Source organism: Spermophilus citellus, assembly GCF_964194105.1.
Source record: "Spermophilus citellus genome assembly, chromosome: 2".
Classification (NCBI taxonomy): Eukaryota; Metazoa; Chordata; class Mammalia; order Rodentia; family Sciuridae; genus Spermophilus; species Spermophilus citellus.
The window spans coordinates 112,928,784-112,946,758 of NC_138183.1; positions in this window are offsets into that span (position 1 = coordinate 112,928,784).

A 17,975-nucleotide genomic window follows, 5' to 3' on the forward strand; every position below is an offset into this window, starting at 1 on the left:
ATCAATATAGGAGAAAACAGAGTGAAACCTAAAAATTCAAACTGTTACTGGAAATGAACGCTTCAACATCGAAGAACGAAATTTGGGGAACCAAGTCGCCTTAGTGTACTGATCATTACCTGAAAGTATCATCCAGTTTGGGTGAAAAAATATTTGCTGAGATTTCTGGAGATTCGTAATTTTGGGAAGCTTGGCAACCACTTCCCATGAAAGTGTTTCTCGCCAGTCACTGCTTAGGGCTACATCAAGAGGAAACAAAACGTAGAGATAGAACGTGAAACTACTTTGTTGTGTCAAGTTTCAAGAAGCTAGCACAAACCGTGTTGGATTTAGAGTTCCAAATATATCTATCTATATAGGAGAAAACAGAGTGAAACCTAAAAATTCAAACTGTTACTGGAAATGAACGCTTCAACATAGAAGAACGAAATTTGGGGAACCAAGTCGCCTTAGTGTACTGATCATTACCTGAAAGTATCATCCAGTTTGGGTGAAAAAATATTTGCTGAGATTTCTGGAGATTCGTAATTTTGGGAAGCTTGGCAACCCCTTCCCATGAAAGTGTTTCTCGCCAGTCACTGTTTAGGGCTACATCAAGAGGAAACAAAACGTAGAGATAGAACGTGAAACTACTTTGTTGTGTCAAGTTTCAAGAAGCTAGCACAAACCGTGTTGGATTCAGAGTTCCAAATATATCTATCAATATAGGAGAAAACAGAGTGAAACCTACAAATTCAAACTGTTACTGGAAATGAACGCTTCAACATAGAAGAACGAAATTTGGGGAACCAAGTCGCCTTAGTGTACTGTTCATTACCTGAAAGTATCATCCAGTTTGGGTGAAAAAATATTTGCTGAGATTTCTGGAGATTCGTAATTTTTGGAAGCTTGGCAACCCCTTCCCATGAAAGTGTTTCTCGCCAGTCACTGCTTAGGGCTACATCAAGAGGAAACAAAACATAGAGATAGAACATGAAACTACTTTGTTGTGTCAAGTTTCAAGAAGCTAGCACAAACCGTGTTGGATTTAGAGTTCCAAATACATCTATGTATATAGGAGAAAACAGAGTGAAACCTACAAATTCAAACTGTTACTGGAAATGAACGCTTCAACATAGAAGAACGAAATTTGGGGAACCAAGTCGCCTTAGTGTACTGATCATTACCTGAAAGTATCATCCAGTTTGGGTGAAAAAATATTTGCTGAGATTTCTGGAGATTCGTAATTTTTGGAAGCTTGGCAACCCCTTCCCATGAAAGTGTTTCTCGCCAGTCACTGCTTAGGGCTACATCAAGAGGAAACAAAACATAGAGATAGAACATGAAACTACTTTGTTGTGTCAAGTTTCAAGAAGCTAGCACAAACCGTGTTGGATTTAGAGTTCCAAATACATCTATGTATATAGGAGAAAACAGAGTTAAACCTAAAAATTCAAACTGTTACTGGAAATGAACGCTTCAACATAGAAGAACGAAATTTGGGGAACCAAGTCGCCTTAGTGTACTGATCATTACCTGAAAGTATCATCCAGTTTGGGTGAAAAAATATTTGCTGAGATTTCTGGAGATTCGTAATTTTTGGAAGCTTGGCAACCCCTTCCAATGAAAGTGTTTCTCGCCAGTCACTGCTTAGGGCTACATCAAGAGGAAACAAAACGTAGAGATAGAACGTGAAACTACTTTGTTGTGTCAAGTTTCAAGAAGCTAGCACAAACCGTGTTGGATTTAGAGTTCCAAATACATCAATCAATATAGGAGAAAACAGAGTGAAACCTAAAAATTCAAACTGTTACTGGAAATGAACGCTTCAACATAGAAGAACGAAATTTGGGGAACCAAGTCGCCTTAGTGTACTGATCATTACCTGAAAGTATCATCCAGTTTGGGTGAAAAAATATTTGCTGAGATTTCTGGAGATTCGTAATTTTGGGAAGCTTGGCAACCCCTTCCCATGAAAGTGTTTCTCGCCAGTCACTGTTTAGGGCTACATCAAGAGGAAACAAAACGTAGAGATAGAACGTGAAACTACTTTGTTGTGTCAACTTTCAAGAAGCTAGCACAAACCGTGTTGGATTCAGAGTTCCAAATACATCTATCAATATAGGAGAAAACAGAGTGAAACCTACAAATTCAAACTGTTACTGGAAATGAACGCTTCAACATAGAAGAACGAAATTTGGGGAACCAAGTCGCCTTAGTGTACTGATCATTACCTGAAAGTATCATCCAGTTTGGGTGAAAAAATATTTGCTGAGATTTCTGGAGATTCGTAATTTTTGGAAGCTTGGCAACCCCTTCCAATGAAAGTGTTTCTCGCCAGTCACTGCTTAGGGCTACATCAAGAGGAAACAAAACGTAGAGATAGAACGTGAAACTACTTTGTTGTGTCAAGTTTCAAGAAGCTAGCACAAACCGTGTTGGATTTAGAGTTCCAAATACATCTATCAATATAGGAGAAAACAGAGTGAAACCTAAAAATTCAAACTGTTACTGGAAATGAACGCTTCAACATAGAAGAACGAAATTTGGGGAACCAAGTCGCCTTAGTGTACTGATCATTACCTGAAAGTATCATCCAGTTTGGGTGAAAAAATATTTGCTGAGATTTCTGGAGATTCGTAATTTTGGGAAGCTTGGCAACCCCTTCCCATGAAAGTGTTTCTCGCCAGTCACTGCTTAGGGCTACATCAAGAAGAAACAAAACGTAGAGATAGAACGTGAAACTACTTTGTTGTGTCAAGTTTCAAGAAGCTAGCACAAACCGTGTTGGATTTAGAGTTCCAAATACATCTATCAATATAGGAGAAAACAGAGTGAAACCTACAAATTCAAACTGTTACTGGAAATGAACGCTTCAACATAGAAGAACGAAATTTGGGGAACCAAGTCGCCTTAGTGTACTGATCATTACCTGAGTATCATCCAGTTTGGCTGAAAAAATATTTGCTGAGATTTCTGGAGATTCGTAATTTTGGGAAGCTTGGCAACCCCTTCCCATTAAAGTGTTTCTTGCCAGTCACTGTTTAGGGCTACATCAAGAGGAAACAAAACGTAGAGATAGAACGTGAAACTACTTTGTTGTGTCAAGTTTCAAGAAACTAGCACAAACCGTGTTGGATTTAGAGTTCCAAATACATCTATCAATATAGGAGAAAACAGAGTGAAACCTAAAAATTCAAACTGTTACTGGAAATGAACGCTTCAACATAGAAGAACGAAATTTGGGGAACCAAGTCGCCTGAGTGTACTGATCATTACCTGAAAGTATCATCCAGTTTGGGTGAAAAAATATTTGCTGAGATTTCTGGAGATTCGTAATTTTGGGAAGCTTGGCAACCCCTTCCCATGAAAGTGTTTCTCGCCAGTCACTGCTTAGGGCTACATCAAGAGGAAACAAAACGTAGAGATAGAACGTGAAACTACTTTGTTGTGTCAAGTTAAAAGAAGCTAGCACAAACCGTGTTGGATTTAGAGTTCCAAATACATCTATCAATATAGGAGAAAACAGAGTGAAACCTAAAAATTCAAACTGTTCCTGGAAATGAACGCTTCAACATAGAAGAACGAAATTTGGGGAACCAAGTCGCCTTAGTGTACTGATCATTACCTGAAAGTATCATCCAGTTTGGGTGAAAAAATATTTGCTGAGATTTCTGGAGATTCGTAATTTTGGGAAGCTTGGCAACCCCTTCCCATGAAAGTGTTTCTCGCCAGTCACTGCTTAGGGCTACATCAAGAGGAAACAAAACGTAGAGATAGAACGTGAAACTACTTTGTTGTGTCAAGTTTCAAGAAGCTAGCACAAACCGTGTTGGATTTAGAGTTCCAAATACATCTATCAATGTAGGAGAAAACAAAGTGAAACCTAAAAATTCAAACTGTTACTGGAAATGAACGCTTCAACATAGAAGAACGAAATTTGGGGAACCAAGTCGCCTCAGTGTACTGATCATTACCTGAAAGTATCATCCAGTTTGGGTGAAAAAATATTTGCTGAGATTTCTGGAGATTCGTAATTTTGGGAAGCTTGGCAACCCCTTCCCATGAAAGTGTTTCTCGCCAGTCACTGTTTAGGGCTACATCAAGAGGAAACAAAACGTAGAGATAGAACGTGAAACTACTTTGTTGTGTCAACTTTCAAGAAGCTAGCACAAACCGTGTTGGATTTAGAGTTCCAAATACATCTATGTATATAGGAGAAAACAGAGTGAAACCTACAAATTCAAACTGTTACTGGAAATGAACGCTTCAACATAGAAGAACGAAATTTGGGGAACCAAGTCGCCTTAGTGTACTGATCATTACCTGAAAGTATCATCCAGTTTGGGTGAAAAAATATTTGCTGAGATTTCTGGAGATTCGTAATTTTTGGAAGCTTGGCAACCCCTTCCCATGAAAGTGTTTCTCGCCAGTCACTGCTTAGGGCTACATCAAGAAGAAACAAAACGTAGAGATAGAACGTGAAACTACTTTGTTGTGTAAGTTTCAAGAAGCTAGCACAAACCGTGTTGGATTTAGAGTTCCAAATACATCTATCAATATAGGAGAAAACAGAGTGAAACCTACAACTTCAAACTGTTACTGGAAATGAACGCTTCAACATAGAAGAACGAAATTTGGGGAACCAAGTCGCCTTAGTGTACTGATCATTACCTGAGTATCATCCAGTTTGGCTGAAAAAATATTTGCTGAGATTTCTGGAGATTCGTAATTTTGGGAAGCTTGGCAACCCCTTCCCATGAAAGTGTTTCTTGCCAGTCACTGTTTAGGGCTACATCAAGAGGAAACAAAACGTAGAGATAGAACGTGAAACTACTTTGTTGTGTCAAGTTTCAAGAAACTAGCACAAACCGTGTTGGATTTAGAGTTCCAAATACATCTATCAATGTAGGAGAAAACAAAGTGAAACCTAAAAATTCAAACTGTTACTGGAAATGAACGCTTCAACATAGAAGAACGAAATTTGGGGAACCAAGTCGCCTTAGTGTACTGATCATTACCTGAAAGTATCATCCAGTTTGGGTGAAAAAATATTTGCTGAGATTTCTGGAGATTCATAATTTTGGGAAGCTTGGCAACCCCTTCCCATGAAAGTGTTTCTCGCCAGTCACTGCTTAGGGCTACATCAAGAGGAAACAAAACGTAGAGATAGAACGTGAAACTACTTTGTTGTGTCAAGTTTCAAGAAGCTAGCAGAAACCGTGTTGGATTTAGAGTTCCAAATACATCTATCAATATAGGAGAAAACAGAGTGAAACCTAAAAATTCAAACTGTTACTGGAAATGAACGCTTCAACATAGAAGAACGAAATTTGGGGAACCAAGTCGCCTTAGTGTACTGATCATTACCTGAGTATCATCCAGTTTGGCTGAAAAAATATTTGCTGAGATTTCTGGAGATTCGTAATTTTGGGAAGCTTGGCAACCCCTTCCCATGAAAGTGTTTCTTGCCAGTCACTGTTTAGGGCTACATCAAGAGGAAACAAAACGTAGAGATAGAACGTGAAACTACTTTGTTGTGTCAAGTTTCAAGAAACTAGCACAAACCGTGTTGGATTTAGAGTTCCAAATACATCTATCAATATAGGAGAAAACAGAGTGAAACCTAAAAATTCAAACTGTTACTGGAAATGAACGCTTCAACATCGAAGAACAAAATTTGGGGAACCAAGTCGCCTTAGTGTACTGATCATTACCTGAAAGTATCATCCAGTTTGGGTGAAAAAATATTTGCTGAGATTTCTGGAGATTCGTAATTTTGGGAAGCTTGGCAACCCCTTCCCATGAAAGTGTTTCTCGCCAGTCACTGCTTAGGGCTACATCAAGAGGAAACAAAACGTAGAGATAGAACGTGAAACTACTTTGTTGTGTCAAGTTTCAAGAAGCTAGCACAAACCGTGTTGGATTTAGAGTTCCAAATATATCTATCTATATAGGAGAAAACAGAGTGAAACCTAAAAATTCAAACTGTTACTGGAAATGAACGCTTCAACATAGAAGAACGAAATTTGGGGAACCAAGTCGCCTTAGTGTACTGATCATTACCTGAAAGTATCATCCAGTTTGGGTAAAAAAATATTTGCTGAGATTTCTGGAGATTCGTAATTTTGGGAAGCTTGGCAACCCCTTCCCATGAAAGTGTTTCTCGCCAGTCACTGTTTAGGGCTACATCAAGAGGAAACAAAACGTAGAGATAGAACGTGAAACTACTTTGTTGTGTCAACTTTCAAGAAGCTAGCACAAACCGTGTTGGATTCAGAGTTCCAAATACATCTATCAATATAGGAGAAAACAGAGTGAAACCTACAAATTCAAACTGTTACTGGAAATGAACGCTTCAACATAGAAGAACGAAATTTGGGGAACCAAGTCGCCTTAGTGTACTGATCATTACCTGAAAGTATCATCCAGTTTGGGTGAAAAAATATTTGCTGAGATTTCTGGAGATTCGTAATTTTGGGAAGCTTGGCAACCCCTTCCCATGAAAGTGTTCCTCGCCAGTCACTGCTTAGGGCTACATCAAGAGGAAACAAAACGTAGAGATAGAACGTGAAACTACTTTGTTGTGTCAAGTTTCAAGAAGCTAGCACAAACCGTGTTGGATTTAGAGTTCCAAATACATCTATCAATGTAGGAGAAAACAAAGTGAAACCTAAAAATTCAAACTGTTACTGGAAATGAACGCTTCAACATAGAAGAACGAAATTTGGGGAAACAAGTCGCCTTAGTGTACTGATCATTACCTGAAAGTATCATCCAGTTTGGGTGAAAAAATATTTGCTGAGATTTCTGGAGATTCATAATTTTGGGAAGCTTGGCAACCCCTTCCCATGAAAGTGTTTCTCGCCAGTCACTGCTTAGGGCTACATCAAGAGGAAACAAAACGTAGAGATAGAACGTGAAACTACTTTGTTGTGTCAAGTTTCAAGAAGCTAGCACAAACCGTGTTGGATTTAGAGTTCCAAATACATCTATCAATATAGGAGAAAACAGAGTGAAACCTAAAAATTCAAACTGTTACTGGAAATGAACGCTTCAACATAGAAGAACGAAATTTGGGGAACCAAGTCGCCTTAGTGTACTGATCATTACCTGAGTATCATCCAGTTTGGCTGAAAAAATATTTGCTGAGATTTCTGGAGATTCGTAATTTTGGGAAGCTTGGCAACCCCTTCCCATGAAAGTGTTTCTTGCCAGTCACTGTTTAGGGCTACATCAAGAGGAAACAAAACGTAGAGATAGAACGTGAAACTACTTTGTTGTGTCAAGTTTCAAGAAACTAGCACAAACCGTGTTGGATTTAGAGTTCCAAATACATCTATCAATATAGGAGAAAACAGAGTGAAACCTAAAAATTCAAACTGTTACTGGAAATGAACGCTTCAACATCGAAGAACGAAATTTGGGGAACCAAGTCGCCTTAGTGTACTGATCATTACCTGAAAGTATCATCCAGTTTGGGTGAAAAAATATTTGCTGAGATTTCTGGAGATTCGTAATTTTGGGAAGCTTGGCAACCCCTTCCCATGAAAGTGTTTCTCGCCAGTCACTGCTTAGGGCTACATCAAGAGGAAACAAAACGTAGAGATAGAACGTGAAACTACTTTGTTGTGTCAAGTTTCAAGAAGCTAGCACAAACCGTGTTGGATTTAGAGTTCCAAATATATCTATCTATATAGGAGAAAACAGAGTGAAACCTAAAAATTCAAACTGTTACTGAAAATGAACGCTTCAACATAGAAGAACGAAATTTGGGGAACCAAGTCGCCTTAGTGTACTGATCATTACCTGAAAGTATCATCCAGTTTGGGTAAAAAAATATTTGCTGAGATTTCTGGAGATTCGTAATTTTGGGAAGCTTGGCAACCCCTTCCCATGAAAGTGTTTCTCGCCAGTCACTGTTTAGGGCTACATCAAGAGGAAACAAAACGTAGAGATAGAACGTGAAACTACTTTGTTGTGTCAACTTTCAAGAAGGTAGCAGAAACCGTGTTGGATTCAGAGTTCCAAATACATCTATCAATATAGGAGAAAACAGAGTGAAACCTACAAATTCAAACTGTTACTGGAAATGAACGCTTCAACATAGAAGAACGAAATTTGGGGAACCAAGTCGCCTTAGTGTACTGATCATTACCTGAAAGTATCATCCAGTTTGGGTGAAAAAATATTTGCTGAGATTTCTGGAGATTCGTAATTTTGGGAAGCTTGGCAACCCCTTCCCATGAAAGTGTTCCTCGCCAGTCACTGCTTAGGGCTACATCAAGAGGAAACAAAACGTAGAGATAGAACGTGAAACTACTTTGTTGTGTCAAGTTTCAAGAAGCTAGCACAAACCGTGTTGGATTTAGAGTTCCAAATACATCTATCAATGTAGGAGAAAACAAAGTGAAACCTAAAAATTCAAACTGTTACTGGAAATGAACGCTTCAACATAGAAGAACGAAATTTGGGGAACCAAGTCGCCTTAGTGTACTGATCATTACCTGAAAGTATCATCCAGTTTGGGTGAAAAAATATTTGCTGAGATTTCTGGAGATTCATAATTTTGGGAAGCTTGGCAACCCCTTCCCATGAAAGTGTTTCTCGCCAGTCACTGCTTAGGGCTACATCAAGAGGAAACAAAACGTAGAGATAGAACGTGAAACTACTTTGTTGTGTCAAGTTTCAAGAAGCTAGCACAAACCGTGTTGGATTTAGAGTTCCAAATACATCTATCAATATAGGAGAAAACAGAGTGAAACCTAAAAATTCAAACTGTTACTGGAAATGAACGCTTCAACATAGAAGAACGAAATTTGGGGAACCAAGTCGCGTTAGTGTACTGATCATTACCTGAGTATCATCCAGTTTGGGTGAAAAAATATTTGCTGAGATTTCTGGAGATTCGTAATTTTGGGAAGCTTGGCAACCCCTTCCCATGAAAGTGTTTCTTGCCAGTCACTGTTTAGGGCTACATCAAGAGGAAACAAAACGTAGAGATAGAACGTGAAACTACTTTGTTGTGTCAAGTTTCAAGAAACTAGCACAAACCGTGTTGGATTTAGAGTTCCAAATACATCTATCAATATAGGAGAAAACAGAGTGAAACCTAAAAATTCAAACTGTTACTGGAAATGAACGCTTCAACATCGAAGAACGAAATTTGGGGAACCAAGTCGCCTTAGTGTACTGATCATTACCTGAAAGTATCATCCAGTTTGGGTGAAAAAATATTTGCTGAGATTTCTGGAGATTCGTAATTTTGGGAAGCTTGGCAACCCCTTCCCATGAAAGTGTTTCTCGCCAGTCACTGCTTAGGGCTACATCAAGAGGAAACAAAACGTAGAGATAGAACGTGAAACTACTTTGTTGTGTCAAGTTTCAAGAAGCTAGCACAAACCGTGTTGGATTTAGAGTTCCAAATACATCTATCAATATAGGAGAAAACAGAGTGAAACCTAAAAATTCAAACTGTTACTGGAAATGAACGCTTCAACATAGAAGAACAAAATTTGGGGAACCAAGTCGCCTTAGTGTACTGATCATTACCTGAAAGTATCATCCAGTTTGGGTGAAAAAATATTTGCTGAGATTTCTGGAGATTCGTAATTTTGGGAAGCTTGGCAACCCCTTCCCATGAAAGTGTTTCTCGCCAGTCACTGTTTAGGGCTACATCAAGAGGAAACAAAACGTAGAGATAGAACGTGAAACTACTTTGTTGTGTCAACTTTCAAGAAGCTAGCACAAACCGTGTTGGATTCAGAGTTCCAAATACATCTATCAATATAGGAGAAAACAGAGTGAAACCTACAAATTCAAACTGTTACTGGAAATGAACGCTTCAACATAGAAGAACGAAATTTGGGGAACCAAGTCGCCTTAGTGTACTGATCATTACCTGAAAGTATCATCCAGTTTGGGTGAAAAAATATTTGCTGAGATTTCTGGAGATTCGTAATTTTGGGAAGCTTGGCAACCCCTTCCCATGAAAGTGTTCCTCGCCAGTCACTGCTTAGGGCTACATCAAGAGGAAACAAAACGTAGAGATAGAACGTGAAACTACTTTGTTGTGTCAAGTTTCAAGAAGCTAGCACAAACCGTGTTGGATTTAGAGTTCCAAATACATCTATCAATGTAGGAGAAAACAAAGTGAAACCTAAAAATTCAAACTGTTACTGGAAATGAACGCTTCAACATAGAAGAACGAAATTTGGGGAACCAAGTCGCCTTAGTGTACTGATCATTACCTGAAAGTATCATCCAGTTTGGGTGAAAAAATATTTGCTGAGATTTCTGGAGATTCATAATTTTGGGAAGCTTGGCAACCCCTTCCCATGAAAGTGTTTCTCGCCAGTCACTGCTTAGGGCTACATCAAGAGGAAACAAAACGTAGAGATAGAACGTGAAACTACTTTGTTGTGTCAAGTTTCAAGAAGCTAGCACAAACCGTGTTGGATTTAGAGTTCCAAATACATCTATCAATATAGGAGAAAACAGAGTGAAACCTAAAAATTCAAACTGTTACTGGAAATGAACGCTTCAACATAGAAGAACGAAATTTGGGGAACCAAGTCGCCTTAGTGTACTGATCATTACCTGAGTATCATCCAGTTTGGCTGAAAAAATATTTGCTGAGATTTCTGGAGATTCGTAATTTTGGGAAGCTTGGCAACCCCTTCCCATGAAAGTGTTTCTTGCCAGTCACTGTTTAGGGCTACATCAAGAGGAAACAAAACGTAGAGATAGAACGTGAAACTACTTTGTTGTGTCAACTTTCAAGAAGGTAGCAGAAACCGTGTTGGATTCAGAGTTCCAAATACATCTATCAATATAGGAGAAAACAGAGTGAAACCTACAAATTCAAACTGTTACTGGAAATGAACGCTTCAACATAGAAGAACGAAATTTGGGGAACCAAGTCGCCTTAGTGTACTGATCATTACCTGAAAGTATCATCCAGTTTGGGTGAAAAAATATTTGCTGAGATTTCTGGAGATTCGTAATTTTGGGAAGCTTGGCAACCCCTTCCCATGAAAGTGTTCCTCGCCAGTCACTGCTTAGGGCTACATCAAGAGGAAACAAAACGTAGAGATAGAACGTGAAACTACTTTGTTGTGTCAAGTTTCAAGAAGCTAGCACAAACCGTGTTGGATTTAGAGTTCCAAATACATCTATCAATGTAGGAGAAAACAAAGTGAAACCTAAAAATTCAAACTGTTACTGGAAATGAACGCTTCAACATAGAAGAACGAAATTTGGGGAACCAAGTCGCCTTAGTGTACTGATCATTACCTGAAAGTATCATCCAGTTTGGGTGAAAAAATATTTGCTGAGATTTCTGGAGATTCATAATTTTGGGAAGCTTGGCAACCCCTTCCCATGAAAGTGTTTCTCGCCAGTCACTGCTTAGGGCTACATCAAGAGGAAACAAAACGTAGAGATAGAACGTGAAACTACTTTGTTGTGTCAAGTTTCAAGAAGCTAGCACAAACCGTGTTGGATTTAGAGTTCCAAATACATCTATCAATATAGGAGAAAACAGAGTGAAACCTAAAAATTCAAACTGTTACTGGAAATGAACGCTTCAACATAGAAGAACGAAATTTGGGGAACCAAGTCGCCTTAGTGTACTGATCATTACCTGAGTATCATCCAGTTTGGGTGAAAAAATATTTGCTGAGATTTCTGGAGATTCGTAATTTTGGGAAGCTTGGCAACCCCTTCCCATGAAAGTGTTTCTTGCCAGTCACTGTTTAGGGCTACATCAAGAGGAAACAAAACGTAGAGATAGAACGTGAAACTACTTTGTTGTGTCAAGTTTCAAGAAACTAGCACAAACCGTGTTGGATTTAGAGTTCCAAATACATCTATCAATATAGGAGAAAACAGAGTGAAACCTAAAAATTCAAACTGTTACTGGAAATGAACGCTTCAACATCGAAGAACGAAATTTGGGGAACCAAGTCACCTTAGTGTACTGATCATTACCTGAAAGTATCATCCAGTTTGGGTGAAAAAATATTTGCTGAGATTTCTGGAGATTCGTAATTTTGGGAAGCTTGGCAACCCCTTCCCATGAAAGTGTTTCTCGCCAGTCACTGCTTAGGGCTACATCAAGAGGAAACAAAACGTAGAGATAGAACGTGAAACTACTTTGTTGTGTCAAGTTTCAAGAAGCTAGCACAAACCGTGTTGGATTTAGAGTTCCAAATACATCTATCAATATAGGAGAAAACAGAGTGAAACCTAAAAATTCAAACTGTTACTGGAAATGAACGCTTCAACATAGAAGAACAAAATTTGGGGAACCAAGTCGCCTTAGTGTACTGATCATTACCTGAAAGTATCATCCAGTTTGGGTGAAAAAATATTTGCTGAGATTTCTGGAGATTCGTAATTTTTGGAAGCTTGGCAACCCCTTCCCATGAAAGTGTTTCTCGCCAGTCACTGCTTAGGGCTACATCAAGAGGAAACAAAACATAGAGATAGAACATGAAACTACTTTGTTGTGTCAAGTTTCAAGAAGCTAGCACAAACCGTGTTGGATTTAGAGTTCCAAATACATCTATGTATATAGGAGAAAACAGAGTGAAACCTACAAATTCAAACTGTTACTGGAAATGAACGCTTCAACATAGAAGAACGAAATTTGGGGAACCAAGTCGCCTTAGTGTACTGATCATTACCTGAAAGTATCATCCAGTTTGGGTGAAAAAATATTTGCTGAGATTTCTGGAGATTCGTAATTTTGGGAAGCTTGGCAACCCCTTCCCATGAAAGTGTTTCTCGCCAGTCACTGCTTAGGGCTACATCAAGAGGAAACAAAACGTAGAGATAGAACGTGAAACTACTTTGTTGTGTCAAGTTTCAAGAAGCTAGCACAAACCGTGTTGGATTTAGAGTTCCAAATACATCTATCAATATAGGAGAAAACAGAGTGAAACCTAAAAATTCAAACTGTTACTGGAAATGAACGCTTCAACATAGAAGAACGAAATTTGGGGAACCAAGTCGCCTTAGTGTACTGATCATTACCTGAGTATCATCCAGTTTGGCTGAAAAAATATTTGCTGAGATTTCTGGAGATTCGTAATTTTGGAAAGCTTGGCAACCCCTTCCCATGAAAGTGTTTCTTGCCAGTCACTGTTTAGGGCTACATCAAGAGGAAACAAAACGTAGATATAGAACGTGAAACTACTTTGTTGTGTCAAGTTTCAAGAAACTAGCACAAACCGTGTTGGATTTAGAGTTCCAAATACATCTATCAATATAGGAGAAAACAGAGTGAAACCTAAAAATTCAAACTGTTACTGGAAATGAACGCTTCAACATAGAAGAACGAAATTTGGGGAACCAAGTCGCCTTAGTGTACTGATCATTACCTGAAAGTATCATCCAGTTTGGGTGAAAAAATATTTGCTGAGATTTCTGGAGATTCGTAATTTTTGGAAGCTTGGCAACCCCTTCCCATGACAGTGTTTCTCGCCAGTCACTGCTTAGGGCTACATCAAGAGGAAACAAAACGTAGAGATAGAACATGAAACTACTTTGTTGTGTCAAGTTTCAGGAAGCTAGCACAAACCGTGTTGGATTTAGAGTTCCAAATACATCTATGTATATAGGAGAAAACAGAGTGAAACCTAAAAATTCAAACTGTTACTGGAAATGAACGCTTCAACATAGAAGAACGAAATTTGGGGAACCAAGTCGCCTTAGTGTACTGATCATTACCTGAAAGTATCATCCAGTTTGGGTGAAAAAATATTTGCTGAGATTTCTGGAGATTCATAATTTTGGGAAGCTTGGCAACCCCTTCCCATGAAAGTGTTTCTCGCCAGTCACTGCTTAGGGCTACATCAAGAGGAAACAAAACGTAGAGATAGAACGTGAAACTACTTTGTTGTGTCAACTTTCAAGAAGCTAGCACAAACCGTGTTGGATTCAGAGTTCCAAATACATCTATCAATATAGGAGAAAACAGAGTGAAACCTACAAATTCAAACTGTTACTCGAAATGAACGCTTCAACATAGAAGAACGAAATTTGGGGAACCAAGTCGCCTTAGTGTACTGATCATTACCTGAAAGTATCATCCACTTTGGGTGAAAAAATATTTGCTGAGATTTCTGGAGATTCGTAATTTTGGGAAGCTTGGCAACCCCTTCCCATGAAAGTGTTTCTCGCCAGTCACTGCTTAGGGCTACATCAAGAGGAAACAAAACGTAGAGATAGAACATGAAACTACTTTGTTGTGTCAAGTTTCAAGAAGCTAGCACAAACCGTGTTGGATTTAGAGTTCCAAATACATCTATCTATATAGGAGAAAACAGAGTGAAACCTAAAAATTCAAACTGTTACTGGAAATGAACGCTTCAACATAGAAGAACGAAATTTGGGGAACCAAGTCGCCTTAGTGTACTGATCATTACCTGAAAGTATCATCCAGTTTGGGTGAAAAAATATTTGCTGAGATTTCTGGAGATTCGTAATTTTTGGAAGCTTGGCAACCCCTTCCAATGAAAGTGTTTCTCGCCAGTCACTGCTTAGGGCTACATCAAGAGGAAACAAAACGTAGAGATAGAACGTGAAACTACTTTGTTGTGTCAAGTTTCAAGAAGCTAGCACAAACTGTGTTGGATTTAGAGTTCCAAATACATCTATCAATATAGGAGAAAACAGAGTGAAACCTAAAAATTCAAACTGTTACTGGAAATGAACGCTTCAACATAGAAGAACGAAATTTGGGGAACCAAGTCGCCTTAGTGTACTGATCATTACCTGAAAGTATCATCCAGTTTGGGTGAAAAAATATTTGCTGAGATTTCTGGAGATTCGTAATTTTGGGAAGCTTGGCAACCCCTTCCCATGAAAGTGTTTCTCGCCAGTCACTGTTTAGGGCTACATCAAGAGGAAACAAAACGTAGAGATAGAACGTGAAACTACTTTGTTGTGTCAACTTTCAAGAAGCTAGCACAAACCGTGTTGGATTCAGAGTTCCAAATACATCTATCAATATAGGAGAAAACAGAGTGAAACCTACAAATTCAAACTGTTACTGGAAATGAACGCTTCAACATAGAAGAACGAAATTTGGGGAACCAATTCGCCTTAGTGTACTGATCATTACCTGAAAGTATCATTCAGTTTGGGTGAAAAAATATTTGCTGAGATTTCTGGAGATTCGTAATTTTTGGAAGCTTGGCAACCCCTTCCAATGAAAGTGTTTCTCGCCAGTCACTGCTTAGGGCTACATCAAGAGGAAACAAAACGTAGAGATAGAACGTGAAACTACTTTGTTGTGTCAAGTTTCAAGAAGCTAGCACAAACCGTGTTGGATTTAGAGTTCCAAATACATCTATCAATATAGGAGAAAACAGAGTGAAACCTAAAAATTCAAACTGTTACTGGAAATGAACGCTTCAACATAGAAGAACGAAATTTGGGGAACCAAGTCGCCTTAGTGTACTGATCATTACCTGAAAGTATCATCCAGTTTGGGTGAAAAAATATTTGCTGAGATTTCTGGAGATTCGTAATTTTGGGAAGCTTGGCAACCCCTTCCCATGAAAGTGTTTCTCGCCAGTCACTGCTTAGGGCTACATCAAGAGGAAACAAAACGTAGAGATAGAACGTGAAACTACTTTGTTGTGTCAAGTTTCAAGAAGCTAGCACAAACCGTGTTGGATTTAGAGTTCCAAATACATCTATCAATATAGGAGAAAACAGAGTGAAACCTAAAAATTCAAACTGTTACTGGAAATGAACGCTTCAACATAGAAGAACGAAATTTGGGGAACCAAGTCGCCTTAGTGTACTGATCATTACCTGAAAGTATCATCCAGTTTGGGTGAAAAAATATTTGCTGAGATTTCTGGAGATTCGTAATTTTGGGAAGCTTGGCAACCCCTTCCCATGAAAGTGTTTCTCGCCAGTCACTGTTTAGGGCTACATCAAGAGGAAACAAAACGTAGAGATAGAACGTGAAACTACTTTGTTGTGTCAAGTTTCAAGAAGCTAGCACAAACCGTGTTGGATTTAGAGTTCCAAATACATCTATCAATGTAGGAGAAAACAGAGTGAAACCTAAAAATTCAAACTGTTACTGGAAATGAACGCTTCAACATAGAAGAACGAAATTTGGGGAACCAAGTCGCCTTAGTGTACTGATCATTACCTGAAAGTATCATCCAGTTTGGGTGAAAAAATATTTGCTGAGATTTCTGGAGATTCATAATTTTGGGAAGCTTGGCAACCCCTTCCCATGAAAGTGTTTCTCGCCAGTCACTGCTTAGGGCTACATCAAGAGGAAACAAAACGTAGAGATAGAACGTGAAACTACTTTGTTGTGTCAAGTTTCAAGAAGCTAGCACAAACCGTGTTGGATTTAGAGTTCCAAATACATCTATCAATATAGGAGAAAACAGAGTGAAACCTAAAAATTCAAACTGTTACTGGAAATGAACGCTTCAACATAGAAGAACGAAATTTGGGGAACCAAGTCGCCATAGTGTACTGATCATTACCTGAGTATCATCCAGTTTGGCTGAAAAAATATTTGCTGAGATTTCTGGAGATTCGTAATTTTGGGAAGCTTGGCAACCCCTTCCCATGAAAGTGTTTCTTGCCAGTCACTGTTTAGGGCTACATCAAGAGGAAACAAAACGTAGAGATAGAACGTGAAACTACTTTGTTGTGTCAAGTTTCAAGAAACTAGCACAAACCGTGTTGGATTTAGAGTTCCAAATACATCTATCAATATAGGAGAAAACAGAGTGAAACCTAAAAATTCAAACTGTTACTGGAAATGAACGCTTCAACATAGAAGAACAAAATTTGGGGAACCAAGTCGCCTTAGTGTACTGATCATTACCTGAAAGTATCATCCAGTTTGGGTGAAAAAATATTTGCTGAGATTTCTGGAGATTCGTAATTTTGGGAAGCTTGGCAACCCCTTCCCATGAAAGTGTTTCTCGCCAGTCACTGCTTAGGGCTACATCAAGAGGAAACAAAACGTAGAGATAGAACGTGAAACTACTTTGTTGTGTCAAGTTTCAAGAAGCTAGCACAAACCGTGTTGGATTTAGAGTTCCAAATACATCTATCTATATAGGAGAAAACAGAGTGAAACCTAAAAATTCAAACTGTTACTGGAAATGAACGCTTCAACATAGAAGAACGAAATTTGGGGAACCAAGTCGCCTTAGTGTACTGATCATTACCTGAAAGTATCATCCAGTTTGGGTGAAAAAATATTTGCTGAGATTTCTGGAGATTCGTAATTTTGGGAAGCTTGGCAACCCCTTCCCATGAAAGTGTTTCTCGCCAGTCACTGTTTAGGGCTACATCAAGAGGAAACAAAACGTAGAGATAGAACGTGAAACTACTTTGTTGTGTCAACTTTCAAGAAGCTAGCACAAACCGTGTTGGATTCAGAGTTCCAAATACATCTATCAATATAGGAGAAAACAGAGTGAAACCTACAAATTCAAACTGTTACTGGAAATGAACGCTTCAACATAGAAGAACGAAATTTGGGGAACCAAGTCGCCTTAGTGTACTGATCATTACCTGAAAGTATCATCCAGTTTGGGTGAAAAAATATTTGCTGAGATTTCTGGAGATTCGTAATTTTGGGAAGCTTGGCAACCCCTTCCCATGAAAGTGTTCCTCGCCAGTCACTGCTTAGGGCTACATCAAGAGGAAACAAAACGTAGAGATAGAACGTGAAACTACTTTGTTGTGTCAAGTTTCAAGAAGCTAGCACAAACCGTGTTGGATTTAGAGTTCCAAATACATCTATCAATGTAGGAGAAAACAAAGTGAAACCTAAAAATTCAAACTGTTACTGGAAATGAACGCTTCAACATAGAAGAACGAAATTTGGGGAACCAAGTCGCCTTAGTGTACTGATCATTACCTGAAAGTATCATCCAGTTTGGGTGAAAAAATATTTGCTGAGATTTCTGGAGATTCATAACTTTGGGAAGCTTGGC